The sequence below is a fragment of the Musca autumnalis genome, unplaced genomic scaffold, assembly GCF_047663935.1.
Source record: "Musca autumnalis isolate F117 unplaced genomic scaffold, ASM4766393v1 scaffold_3, whole genome shotgun sequence".
NCBI classification, from domain to species: domain Eukaryota; kingdom Metazoa; phylum Arthropoda; class Insecta; order Diptera; family Muscidae; genus Musca; species Musca autumnalis.
In genome coordinates this window covers 218,637,685-218,652,669 of record NW_027411866.1, presented here as the reverse complement: position 1 = coordinate 218,652,669, position 14,985 = coordinate 218,637,685, and positions in this window count along the sequence as shown.

Here is a 14,985-nt window from a genome sequence, read left to right as displayed (position 1 = left end):
AATGGCACACATGCTACACACTATATCTAAGGCGTTTAAAGATACATAGCGGAATCAAGACAAGTCAATTAGTATAGTTGTTTGGTATCGAACACAACTTTACGACATTATTATTTCTAATGAAACTAAATAAATGCTCACCAGATAATTAAAAACTATAGGCTTTTGTGGATTTGTGGATTTGTAGATTGTACATGCCAAAAGTAAATATTAGAATTTACTTAAGTTGAATCACGTAAATAACTAAGATAAGTGAATTTCGTTAGAAAACCAAATACAAATTTTAATTAAGATCTTCTTTTACCAGAGGAGTCTTGTGGTGACAGTTCTATTAGATTGCATTTGCCAACTAATCAGTAGCGTTTTATTCTTTCTGTATGTGTGTAGGTGTGCGTGCGTTCGTTCGTATTTGTGTAAACCGACAAAAAATCCATTTTAAAAGTGCAGTGTTGCATTTTGGGGACTACGACGACGATGATGATGATGGTATTATGTGACGATTTTAATACCCAACCGAAAATAGAAAAAAACCCAAAGAAATTAAAAGAAACTACTGCTGTTGGAATGCGTAGCACCACTTTCATCACCATCCCCAGTGCTGGCTTAAATTTCAACTCTTCACTATAACGTAAGATACGTTTGTTTGTCTTTTGTGTTGCCGTTGTTTTGCCAACAGCCTTTAGTGTTGAGGTTAAACTAAGCTCGCAAGAAGTGCTGAAAACATTGCCAACGATAAAGGTGTGGTGGAATGTGGATGTGGTGGTTGGGTGGCATTAAAACAGAATCTTTTGGCTTAAGCTAAGAAAACCATGGGGGGTAAGTATATAATTAAAGGTGTGTTTATATTGTGCTTTTCGTTAGTAAAGTAACTACAGGTAGGTATAAGTGTACGAATAATCTTTGGCTTGTTGGTTTACACTCTTGTTGTTGATGCCACAAGCAGCACTCAACATCTTTACATCACTCGACAAACACGCACGCCCTTTTGTGTACGTGGTACACGTTCACATAACAAGGACTTGTGTTTGAATGCGTGTTCTCTAATTAAGATAAACTTTAATTGCCAAAAATTTAGTATTGTTGTTAATTTTTTTATTGTTGTTGGTGTGGTTGTCGTGCTACTTTTTCATTTCAGTGATTTCCTTAAACCAGAGTTCTATTAATAGAGAGGATGGTTGTTGGTAAACGACATTATCATTGCGGCATGAGATAACACACCGCAACAGTGCTTCTTTAAATACTTTGAGGAAGTGGTAAGAAAATTTTCAAATGAAGATGAATTTAATTAACAGTTAAATAAATACTACGATTGTGGAGGGAGAAACGTGATAACACCTATGCCGTAAAATGTTTCATGGTCAACAAAAACGAAACATATTGCTAATAATACGCCTAGCTACTTTTCAATGTAAATTCCTTAAGAAAACATCCTTTATATGCTGGTGATAGAGGCAAATATCGTGAGTCTCCATGGACTGGTTAAGATGAACGTTATATTAAGGAACAGTACACTTAAAATATTATGAAGAACAATTTGATAGAAGAAAACTATAATCATACGATAAAGACCGGGTGACAACGATCCCGTTTGTTCTTAACATTAAAGTTAACGAGAGCTAACAAGTGCTGCGCAACATTTGTAGATTTAAGAACGAAGAATTTTGTTTTGAGATTTAGCTCTACAAACCTTTTTTTATAATGAAAAACAACTAAAGTAAATAACAACGAATCATCAGATAAACACCCTCAGTATTCGTTGAATGTTTACAATTTCGTGAAATACGTGACAATAAGAGTGATCCCCATCAACGACTAGTTTCATCTGAACCTTACACATAGTTAATTAATAACTCATTTTCTAACATTAGTTCTTAAGTCTATACCTTAAATATACTTAGCATAATTTCTTATTTTTCTAAGTTCATCTAAATAATACTCTGTGGGAGGCTGCAGTGTCGCTGCAGCCTTTCATTAATACCAAATTATAATTACAATAATACTTATAATGTAAACTAATGGTGGGTGACGTAGGGGTGGAAGATACCAAGGAACGGTCCTGACCGGTTTTAACATGGCGAAGCCCAGGATTTATCTTGGTCCCTCTTTTATATCAATTGGACACTGACCTCCTCGTGGTGTCACCTGGGGAACTGCCCTTAACACCCGTTAAAGGTAGTGAGCTAACATGTGCTGCGCGTTCACCCATAAGAACGTTAAAAACTTGGGTTTGGGCGTCGGGTTAGTAACCCTCCCCTAGAAAAAACAGCCTACTATGAAAAAACGAAAGAAAAGAAAAACAAACCCCTCTAAAAATGACGAACCCCGCAAACGTTCTAAGGACCACGATCTGCGAATCTGCACCTGGAATGTTCGCACTCTTTATAGAGAAGGTGCAGTATTCGCATTGGCAGACGTACTTGAAAAGTACAAGGCCAATATTGCTGCCATACAGGAAATACGGTGGATTGCGAAAGGCGTCACAACAACACCTAAGGTGACGCACTGTTTATAGCTGCCATATGAGTGTTTCCGGATTTGTAGTTAGTCGGAGACTAAAACATCTGGTATCCAGCTTCACCCCAGTGAATGAAAGACTTGCTTCAATTCGAATAAAAGCTAAATTCTTCAACATCAGCTTTATTTGCGCTCATGCTCCCACTGAAGACAAGGACGAACTGACCAAAGATATATTTTACGAGCGCATAGAAGATACATATGACCGTTGTCCTGCCCATGACATTAAAATTATTTTAGGCGATTTTAATGACAAAATTGGAAAGGAGAATATCTTTGGCCCAACAGTCGGGAATTTCAGTCTCCACAGTGAAACATCTGACAATGGTATGAGGCTGATAGACTTTGCAGCTGCAAAAAATATGGTAGTTAGCAGTACCAGATTTAATCATCTCGATATTCATAAGGGCACCTGGCTGTCTCCAGATCAAACAACAATTAATCAAATTGATCATGTTGAGATAGATGGACGACATTCATCGAGCGTGTTGGATGTACGATCGTTCCGAGGCGCAAACATTGCTTCGGACCACTACCTTGTTGCAGCAAAGGTACGTACCCGTCTAAACGTTGCAAATAAAGCACGAACAGACACAACGCGGAAGTTGGACATCGATAGGCTGCAAACACAACAGATAGCCACAGCATATTCCAATCAACTAGCCCAATTGCTTAATGAGAGCACTCCTTGTCCCGATAACATAACAACACAATGGCAAAATATTGCCCACTCCATGTAACCAGCCGCAAAATCCATACTTGGATACCAGAGACCTCCAAAAAGGAATTCATGGTATGACCAGGAGTGTCGTGCTGTCACCGAAGAGAAAAATGCGGCATATAGAGCTACTTTACAATCAGTAGCAACGCGTAGCGCACGAGAGGGATATCGGGAAAAAAGGAGAGAAGAGAAACGTCTTTTCCGCAAGAAAAAGAGAAAAATGGAAAAGTGGGAGTGTGAAAAAATCGAGATATGCAGGAGCCAGAATGAAGTCCGAAAATTCTACCAAAGAGTGAAACATCAAACAGATGGCTTTTGTACAGGCACATCCTCCTGTAGAGACCAGCAAGGTAATCTGGTAACTGATGCAGATATCGTGCTCTGGATATGGAAGCAACATTTCTCCAATCTGCTGGTATCCAATAGTAGCGAAGACGATGATACCACAGATCCAATCACAGAAGATGGCATAGAATGTATACCGCCCGGCCAAGGTGAGGTAAAAACAGCAATCAACCGGCTGAAGAATAATAAAGCAGCAGGAGCCGATGGCTTACCAGCCGAGCTGTTTAAAACCGGAGGCGACGCGCTGATAAGGTGTATGCATCAGCTAGTTAGCACCATCTGGCAGGAAGAACGCGTACCCGACGATTGGAACCTGAGCATCCTATGTCCCGTCCACAAGAAAGGAGATAAGACTGTATGTTCAAACTATAGGGGCATAAGTCTTCTCCCTATTGCCTATAAGATAGTGTCAGGGATATTGTGCGAACGACTAGAGCCAATGGTCAACGAAATAATTGGACCATACCAATGTGGCTTTAGACCTGGCAAGTCCACCATTCACCAGATATTTACCCTGCGGCAAATCTTAGAGAAGACCCAAGAGATGCAGATCGACATATTTCACCTTTTTGTCGATTATAAAGCAGCATTCGACAGTCCTCTCCGATCAAAGGTATTCCACGCAATGTCTGAATTTGGTATCCCCTATGCTGATGACATAGACATCATGGGACGATCAGTAAAGGAAGTAACTGAAGTGGGTCTGGCGGTAAACGGCGAAAAGACCAAATTGATGGTGTCGACGCGCAAAGCGTCCATAGAGTTCCGACCAACTGTGGAAGTTGGTACCTACAATTTTGAGGTAGTTAAAGACTTCGTCTACCTCGGCACTGCCATAAACACAACAAACAACATCAGTTGTGAAATAAGAAGAATTGTATTGGCCAACAGATGCTACTGTGGTCTAAGTAAAACTTAAAAACAAAGCCACATCTCGTCAAACAAAAATAACATTATACAAAACGCTGATACTACCCGTGCTAATGTATGGCTCCGAAGCATGGGTACTTGCGCAAGCAGATAAGGCAGTGCTTGGTGTGTTTGAGAGGAAAATTCTTCGAAAGATCTACGGGTCGATTTGCGTTGACGGTGAATATCGACAACGTATGAACCACGAGCTATATAAGCTATACAAAGACATGAATATAGTTAAACGTATCGAGATGCAACGATTGCGTTGGCTAGGCCATATCATGAGAATGAGCGATGATGAACCCGCTAAAAAGGCGTATGAATACATGCCCCATGGCGGTGCACGCAGAATCGGCAGGCCTAAGCTTCGATGGAGCAAACAAGTGGATGAAGAAATGGAAAGGCGCGGTATTCCAAAAAGTCAAGCGAAAAACAGAGAGGAATGGAGATCTTTTCTTAGTTCGGTCTATGGAACAAATGTTCTGTAATGGGCCAACTAAGTAAGTAAGTAATTGTTTGCAAATACATTCAATATACTTTTATCACTAATTCAAGTGAAAAATATAAATATTTTCTTCAGTCAGCTCCACGCAGTTGTGACGTAAACTTCAAAATGCGAAGATCTCAAAACGTTTGGCGTATGGAACACTTAAGCATGACACCGACGATATGTAGATTTATGAACGAAGAAATTAGTTTTGAGGTTTAGCTCTATAAAAATATTTTATAATGAAAAACAATTAAAATAAATAACAATTAATCATCAGATAAACACCCTCAGTATTCGTTGCATGTTTACAATTTCGTGACAATAGGAGTGATCTCCAACAAAGCCTACTAGCGGAATAAACATTTAAAATGATCCAAGACTAGACTTAAACTGGATAAGGGGGTGTTAGGCGATTGTGAGGGAGACATGAGAATCTCTCAAATAAAACGCTTGCATTCGAATTAAAAATTGTGACAATATTAAGCGGCAAGCGTTTTATTTGAGAGATTCCATCATGAAAAATTGTTCTCTAGTTTTAAGTGCACCGAACGAAGTCTGGGAGACCTTCTGAGACTACTCAACTTATCATCACCAAGAGTAATGTGGTGGTCAAAATTCGTTCTTAAGATAATTGTTTTTAGATGCAGAATTTTGAAACTCGCTCGTTCATTTATATGTTACACCATAGAAATTATGTTGGTATCCCATTTATATCTTGAAATTATTTCACTAAATTAATAAATTTCGTTTTCTTATGAAATCTGTATTTAGTCTAAAATCCTTTAAAGGCCTTCTACTATGTCAGGTGATTATTCCCCAAAGGATTGCAGTGTATTGTGTAATTGAATTGTAATACCATAATAAAATTTTAAAATTGGTTCTTAGAAACAAAGATGATTATACAACCAAAGAATAAGCAATAAGATTTTTTACCGTTTGTTGTTATCACAAAGATACAACGTACGTATAGAATTATTTAAATTTCACGAAAAGAACGATGGTCATAAATCTTCTTTCTTCTCTCAACGGCTTTATGTCAAAGATTTTAAAAATTTTATTTTCAATTTAAGCTTACAGCGCAAATGGGTAGAAAGTTTTGCTCTCATTTAGATGTTTTAGTTATTATAGAAATGGGACAGTGGTATAAAATGAGGGCAAGTAAATGTTTAATAATTTTTGGCGCTGTAGGACTTTTTGTATAGTTTTGATTTTCACATGTGTTAGGCCTTGTGTATTTCATTATACATATAAAGAAGTAAGAGCGGTGTTAAGTTCGTTCGGGGTGAACTTTTTGTACCCTTCATTATCACTGTATTGAAGTAAAGATGAACAATTAGTAACTACTAAGCTCTTTCTTTACGTTAAGTATTATTCCTTGGAGAAGAATAATATCGTATCTTAAAATATGAAGGTTTTCACCCATTCAGATTCCAGAATATCAAGTTACATCCACTTCGGAAGAAAACTCTGTTTAAAGAAAACACTCTTTGTTCATTCTATACTCTGACAAAACAAAATACCAAATTACAGCAATCTCGGTTCGAAATGTTGACAAAAAAACCCTCGAAAAACATAAAATTGGGCAATATCGGTTCATGGGGTTAGACTAAATCTTACATATACAGTGCTGGTCAAAACATTTGCAACACAGATGCTTATTTCGCACTTACTCTATTTTTAGGGATATTTTGAATTTAGAAATATATTTATTTTTGTAATTTGATTCTTTCAAGATTTAAAAATGATTATTCAATTACTAACGCTTATGGTACAAAAATGTGTTAAATATCGCAGAAACACCTGTTTTAGCCTGCTCAAAACCCTGTGGTACGAATATCGATTAGTTCATTTTTGACGAGTGTTTTGTATTGATTGGAATAAAATTGTTTTTAGTCAGAAGAAGAGGGCAAAAAGCTTTCATGAGGAGTACATTTCATCACATCTCACAGTGCGCCTTAACTGAATTTAAATGAAACGTGCTTACACCTGGGAAGTTTTTGCAGATTCTGAAACTACAATGTTCATAGATAAGAAAAATAAAAAACGCCGGAGGGATTTTCAAATAAATCGCGGACAAAGTTAACATTTTTAGGGTTTTTTTATGTTTTCACGATTTTACTGAGAAAACGCAAGTCCTATCGTAATGGCACTTAAGAAAATGTTGTAGCAGTGAAAATTCTCTACAAGATTGACCTTAACGTGGTTTCCGTAGGTTTTACCATTTTTGAGATATATAAGTTCAAATTAGGACAATGCACAGACTGTATCACCTCCTTATAAAGCAATGTCATGCACGATGCGCTTTTACAAACGAAAATCGCTTACACCGGTGAAGTTTTTGTGAATTCTCAAACAGCAATCATCATAGATGAGAAAAATCCAAAAACAAGAAAAAAATCGCAGTAGCGATCTTAAAATAAATCGCGGTTAAAGTTCACATTTTTAGATTTATTTTAGATTTTCAGTATTTTGCTTGGAAGCGCCAAGTCCTATCGAAATGGGACTAAAGAACGGAATGAAAATCCTCTACAAACAAATTCTCTTCTGGAATACTTTATAATACCATGGCAGACAAAATAACACATTTCATGGGGGCTATATGAAGGCGTGGACCTGTACCGACAAATTTCTGGTGGAGAGTTGAATACCCCAAACGAAGACTAAATACCAAATCTCAGCCATTTCGGTGTAGTATTGAGGCCACAACCTTCAAAATACCGAAAATCGGAAGGTACCATTCTATGGGGGCTATATGAAGACGTGGACCTATACCGACAAATTTCAAGTGGTAAGTTTTACACACCCAACGAAGACTACTTTAAGCCTTTTCAAGGGGATATTGAGGCCACAAAAGGCAAAATACCGAAAAATCGGGGGTACCATTCTATGGGAGCTATATGAAGTCGTGGACTTATGCCTACAAATTTCATGTGGAAACTTTTATTCCCACAAAGAAGAATAAATTCCAAATTTTAGCCATTTTGGTGGGTTATGTAGGCCACACCATTCAAAATACCGAAAATCGGAGGATAGGGCGGCTATGGTGGCTATATGAAGGCGCGAACTTATACCGATAAATTCAGGGAGGAGAGCTTAGTACCCCCTACGAAGACTAAATACCACTACCGACAAATTTTACATAGAAAGTTTGATATCTCCAAAGAAGACAGCACGCATTTCAGTGAGCCATTTCGGTGGGATAATAAGGCCACAACCTTCAAAATACCGAAGATCGGGAGGTACTGCTCTATGGGGGCTATATGAAGGTGTGGACCAATACCAACACAATTCTGGGGGAAAGTTGTATACCACCAACGAAGACTAAGTACCAACTCAGCTAACAATTTTTTCCGATTTTTTCCGAATTCGGAACGAACTCTGCACAAGTATGCGATTCTGATGCCGAATTCGTTCAGAAACAAAATTGTGTGAAGGTGCCCACGAATTCGGAAAGTTTTATCGGAAAAAAATCGGAAGGAATATTAGAGTTTCTTTCCGAATTCTGAACGAATTCGTAAAAAAAACTCGAATGATAAAAAGGGGAATTTTAAGGGAATTTCCGATTATCTGCACAATTTCGGAAAAACTCTGAAGGAACATTCGAAAACGGGAAAAATTCGGAAGATTATCGGATGTTTGATACGAAAATCGGAAAAAAATTCCGGTGATTTATATTTCGGAAAATATTCGGATGTTTAATGCTAATTATATCCTCAGCACTTATGCTAACAAGGGTATATTTTAGATCCCAAGTATGTTTGGACGAAATGTGTTTCAGACAATTTGGAGTCGATTAAGCAATGTCCGTCCGTCTGTCTGTCTGTCTTTTTTTGTTTTAGTAACTTGTATTCACTGCCCCCATACGACGGTACAATTTTCATTAGCGGCAAGTCCATACTTCCTGAGAAACTAGCATGAAAGTTGCAAAAAAAACCTTATGACACCGTGTGAGGTGGTTGGAGCGCAAGATAACTCTAGAACGGATCTGCCGATTCGGTCCGGTACCTCCCACATAAAATTTCGGATAAGTTGACTTTAATATCGATATCGAATTACTTTGATTTTTGTTAAAACAACTTGCATTCGCAGCCTCAATTACGATGGTAAAAGTTTTTTCAGGGGTAAGTCCATACTTCTTGAGCAAACAGCCCGAAGGGTGTAAAAACCCCCTATGGCACCATATGTAGTGGCTGGAGATCCACTTCCATAATGGTCACTTTTGATTTTTAATCCTAATCACCATTTTTGTCGGTTCAAACTTTAATACCCCATGTGGAAACTTTAACACCCACAAAGAAGAATAAATTCCAAATTTCAGCCATTTTGGTGGGTTATGTAGTCCACAACATTCAAAATACTGCCTTTACGGGGGATATTGAGGCCACAACATTTAAAAGACCGAAAATCGTTAGGTGTCGTTCTATGGGGACTACGTGAAGACGTGGACCTATACCAGCAAATTTAAGAAGGAGTGTTTTATACCCACATCGAAGACAGAGTACTAAATTTTAGCCATTTTGGTGAGTTATTGAGGCCGCAACCTTCAAAAGACTGAAAATGGCGTGGTACCGTTCTATGGGGACTATGTGAAGACGTTGACCTATATCTACAAACACAACATTCAAAATGCTGGAAATCGGCAAGTACCGATCTATGGGGGCTATATAAAGGCGTGGAACTATACCGACAAGTTTCTGTTTAGAATGTTTTATGACCCCTGCGAAGACTAAGTATTAATTTTAAGCCATTTCGGTGAGATATTGAGGCCACAACCTTCAAAATGCCTAAAATAGGGAGGTACGGTTCTATGGGTCGGTTAGAATTTTATGCTGATCAAGAATATATTTACTTTATAGGGTCTTCGACGAAGATTTCGATGTGTTACAAACGGGATTATAAAATTAAGTATACCCTCCATATTATGGTGAAGGGTATAATGAGGCAGGGTTAGTTTGATGTGGACAAATGGGACTGATTTTTTACATCGGTCTAACACCCGAAATTACGTTACTAAAGCGAGCTTATATCGTTTTATTGATATATGAGCTGTTCCGCACAATACAGTTTTCTACATGTGCATACAGGTGTGATATCTATCAGTACTGTTTTGAGGTGCATAAAACTCATAATTTAATTCTAAAACCACTGTGCAATCAAAACATGAAAGTAGAGAAGAAATAAATGTCGAATATAAAATCCTTTAAACATTTGCCAACTTAATCCGACCATTCACCTGGATTTGTTTTCTTTGTACTTTACATTTTTCGATTTGAATGAGTTAAATTCAGCCGTCTGCTCTTATGTCCTGCTAACTTTATTACCATTTCCTGGCATTGAAGAAAGAAACAACGTCCATTCAACCATTCCGCGAAAGATGTTACCTTAACCCACACTATGGTAACCATGCATCGCGATCATAATGTCGATTTGAATTTTTATTTCACTTTAATTCTACCACACAATATTTTGTGTGTTGGTATGTATAGTCAGTCACCTTTTGGCTGGTTTCGAGAGCTACTGTGCTCCCATTCAATACCATTACCACGAAACCAAAACAGGTAGGTGGGTAGGTAACCACTTCAATAGTACTTCTCCAACACTTTTGCTTGTTAATGACAGGCTTTAGAGTGTGGTGTTCTTTTGTTAAGGACACACGTACATATATTTCACTTTTATTCATCGTTCAGTTTTTGCTTTGGCGGTTATGAAGATGGTGGCAGACCAAAGGCAAGCTTTCGCCGCTTGGTTGGTTGCCTGGTTCACCGTAAAGAGTTTAGCCATGGCGTTTATGGCTTTGAAATGTTGTATTGGATCTTGTTGTTGTTGTTCAATTTCAATGTTCACATTTCGTTGCTGTTATTATTGTGTTTCGTTTGTATGTACAATGTAAAACGATTTACAGCTCCCTTGGCTATAGTAGGGATTTTTATTTCATTTCTATTTATTTTTAAGTATTGTTTCATTTTTTCCATCTTCTTAGAAAAAGAAATGAAATGAAACGAAAACTGTGTCGGGATGCTGTAATATGATGTTGAATTGTTTTACAAAGCTGTGTAATATTAAAATAGCAAATTTTTTTCAGATGGTTATGAGTAAGACTGCGTCGTGGAAGACCATTTCTTTTTTAGTCAACCAAAATGTGCCCTTCCAACCATTTACCCATAAGATAAATATTACCACTCCAATTTACACTATATTTTATGAGATCCTTTATTCAGTGTGGCCGTATCAACACAGCATTTATTCATTTCAAAACATGATCACCCAGCAAACCAAAATCGGAAAAAACATTCGATCCGAAGAAACATACGAGTTCGCATGCGAATTAGGTCCGAACTCTGGCCGAAAGTCATATGGCGTGCTTGACGTGTTCTCTGACCGAAAGTCGGATGAAAATCGAATGTTTTTCCCGACTTTCGGACCGAATTCGGTTCGAATTCTGATGAACTACCGTATGAATTTCTGATTTTTTAACACATATCGGTCCGAATTTGGAAGTCAAATCTTATAAAAATTATGACAATTTGGCAGACTTTCGGAACGAATTCGTTGCGTACTCTATTTATTTATTTATTTTTATACCCTCAGCCTTTAGGCTACACTTTGATACGACCAAAAATGTGCCTCATCGAAATAATGGTTTTAGACCCCAAGTATGTTTGTACGATATCCGTTTCAGACAACTTTGAGTAGATCTAGCAATGTCCGTCCGTCTGTCTGGCAGGCTGGTGCGCACGATAACTCTCGAACGGATCAATCGATTCGGTTCAAATTTTGGGTATCGAAATATTTTATCCAGATTCGATTTAAGTTCGAAGATGGGCCATATAGGTCCACTCCTTCAGGTACCTCCCCCACAAATGTTCAAAAATTGTCGCAAAACTTGTTCGCACGATAACTCTTATAGGGAATAACCGATTTGGTTCATACTTTGCACATCGAGTAATTTCTACCAAACTTAAATGAGGTTTCAATATGGACCCACTCCTTCGGGTACCTCCCACACAAAATTTCGGAAAAGTTCAGTTTAGGACCTGGTCTCGAATCGCTTTGATTTTTGCTTACGAAAATTGTATTCGCTGTCCTCTATACGACGCTATAAGTTTCATTAGGGGCAAGTCCATACTTCCTGAGAAAATAGCCTGAAAATTACAAAAAAACCTATGACACCCTGTGTAGTGGTTGGAGCGCAAGATAACTCTCGAACGGATCTGCCGATTCGGTCCAAAATTTGGCTTTTGTAATATTTTGTCCAAACTTAGTTTAAGTTCAAAGATGGATTATATCGGTTTACTCCTTCCGGTACCTCCCCCACAAAAGTTCGAAAATGTTCTTAAAATTTGATAACTCTTGAAGGGATTAACCGATTTGGTCCATACTTTGCACATTATGAAATTTCTACCAAACTTAGATGAGGTTCCAATATGGACTCAATCGGTAAACTCTTTCGAGTACCTCTCACACAAAATTTCGGAAGAGTTCAGTTTAGGACCTGCTCTCGAATCGCCTTGGTTTTTGTTGTAACATCTTATAAACACTGTCCCCTATACGAAGGTACAAGTTTCCTCATGGGCAAGTCCATACTTCCTGAAAAAATAGCCTGAACGTTGAAAAACAAACCCTATGACACCATGTTTACAGGTGGAAGCGCAAGATAATTCTCGAACGAATATGCCGATTCCGACCAAAAATTGGCCTTCGTAATATTGTTTCCAAACTTAGTGTAAGTTCGTAGATAAGCCATATGGGTCCACTCCTTCAGGTACCTACCCCAAAAAGTATGGACCGATTTGGTCTATACTTTACACAAACCCGCTATGGCACACCCATGGTCTATGCCGGTCCATTCCTTTAAGTACCTTTTCAGCAAAATTTTTGAACTTTAATCCTAATCAACATTTTTGTCGGTTCATACGACCAAAATGTTGAAACCCCCTAAATACATAAGTTTTTTGTGAAAAAACGACCTTAGACGTCCGACATTTGGTTTGCTGGGCAGTTAACGTAACATTTGGAATTTGATTAGCTTAATTATGTCGGTATCGATCACATACCAATTGCAGTAAACAGTGATGACAGATTTGCCGATTTATCGACATTTTCACGATTTAGTCCAAAAAACAGAAATGAAATTTCAATATTTTTACCCCAAAGTTACAAATTTTAGTCATGGCAATGGTCATTAGAAATATACGGATTGCTTAAAATTATTATGAGTAATTTCGTCGTGAGCTTTATAACAATATTTTATAACAGTTTGAATTTTCTTGATTAGCAAAATAAGTACTTGGGTGTATACCAACAAAATACTACGTCAATACCATGTGCGGAATATTGCCCTGATAACGAAAACTCGAGTTTTAGTTCGATTATATGACAGAAGTTTCCACACCGTCTACGATTTCTAAATGCCTTTTGAACATTTTTATAAAGAAAAAATTTGATTGTAGTGTTTTGAACACATATTTATTTGTATACATATGCTTTATTTATGTTAAAATATCTCGATTTTACGACATTTATGTATTGGACGTATGTAGAATTTTCCGATATTTAATAACGATATGCTGCATATATGAATTTGACGGCTTTAACATGGCAAAGTACAGGATTTATCTTGGCCCCTCTGTAAATATTTATCTTGGCTTAACTGTAAATATATTTTATACAATATCAATATATTTTAGATTATGGACCTTAACAAATAACACTATGCAACAAAATTCAATTTTTTTAAAAATGATGGGATGGGAGTTGATGATGAAAGTAGAGCTAAAAGTATGAGACACGTGTATCGGCGTTTGTAAAGTTTACGTCGGAAAGTAACCAAAGTAGGCGGGGCAAGTTCCGTCCATTTCTAGTTCTCTCGAAATGTTCGAGTTAAGATATCTTGGAATCTTCAAATTATAGGTATATAGTGGAGAAGGATATGGGGAATATTTTTGTTAATAGTTTTAACCCTCACTCGGTTCATCAAAAGGGTCTTTTGGGTCCTTTTTTAGAAAATTTTTCAAACACTTCTTTAAAATGTGATCATATCAAATTCAAATATTCTGCAAAATTATTTGTCATATAATTTTACTATAGGTCTCAGAACACACCAAATCTGTAAATCTTATCTAATCGCCAGGAAGTCGGACTTCATCTCAGATTCTTCAAAACTGTCCTACAAAACAGAAATTTAGAGAGACGACATCAAAGACAAAAATATTCTTTGTCAGATTTTACTAAAATTAAATGTCTATTTACATTATATATCATGAAAACATCAGTATCAGTTTTGCTGAAAAAACATGAAAATATTTCCAATTTTTTGATGAAATTTTGTTCGTCTTTTTTTGATTTTATGCATGAAAGTAATACGAAACTTGGTTCTAGGTTAAAAATGTCAAGAAGAAAAATTCTACACAAAATATATCTAGGTATACCATTCCCATAAGAAAATTAGATTACAAATTTGTATATTTTAGGATGAAATTATTGTTATTTGTTTTAAGTTTGTATTGTTAATATTACATAATTCCATTCTGGATAAAAATCTCACAAAATCCTTCACTTTTTGGGGATATTGTTAAAACAAGAAATGTTCCAAATCTCACAAAAAAGTAAAAGAAATCTGTAACCATTACATATAACATTTTTATCAGCCCTTACTTTTGACAGCTTAGGGCATTATTTTAAAATTTTTTTTCCAGATTGTCGTTGTGATTGGACACTATGAATATTTTATTGATGGTCTTTCGTTATGAATTCATACAGAAGATATTGTGGGCTCCATATAATCATTTTTTGAAATATTTGTGGTGAATATTTATTTGAAAATATAGAAAACTCGGATCGGACTTTGTAAAATTTCTTATTTTTAGTAGTTTATCTTAAATTACGTTAGTTAGGATAAGCCATTGGTTGCTTATATTGTATGTTAAAACATGTGAGGGGTCTACGGCTATGGTCACGTATTTTCCCATACAATATAAGCAACCATAGGCTTATCCTAACAAAC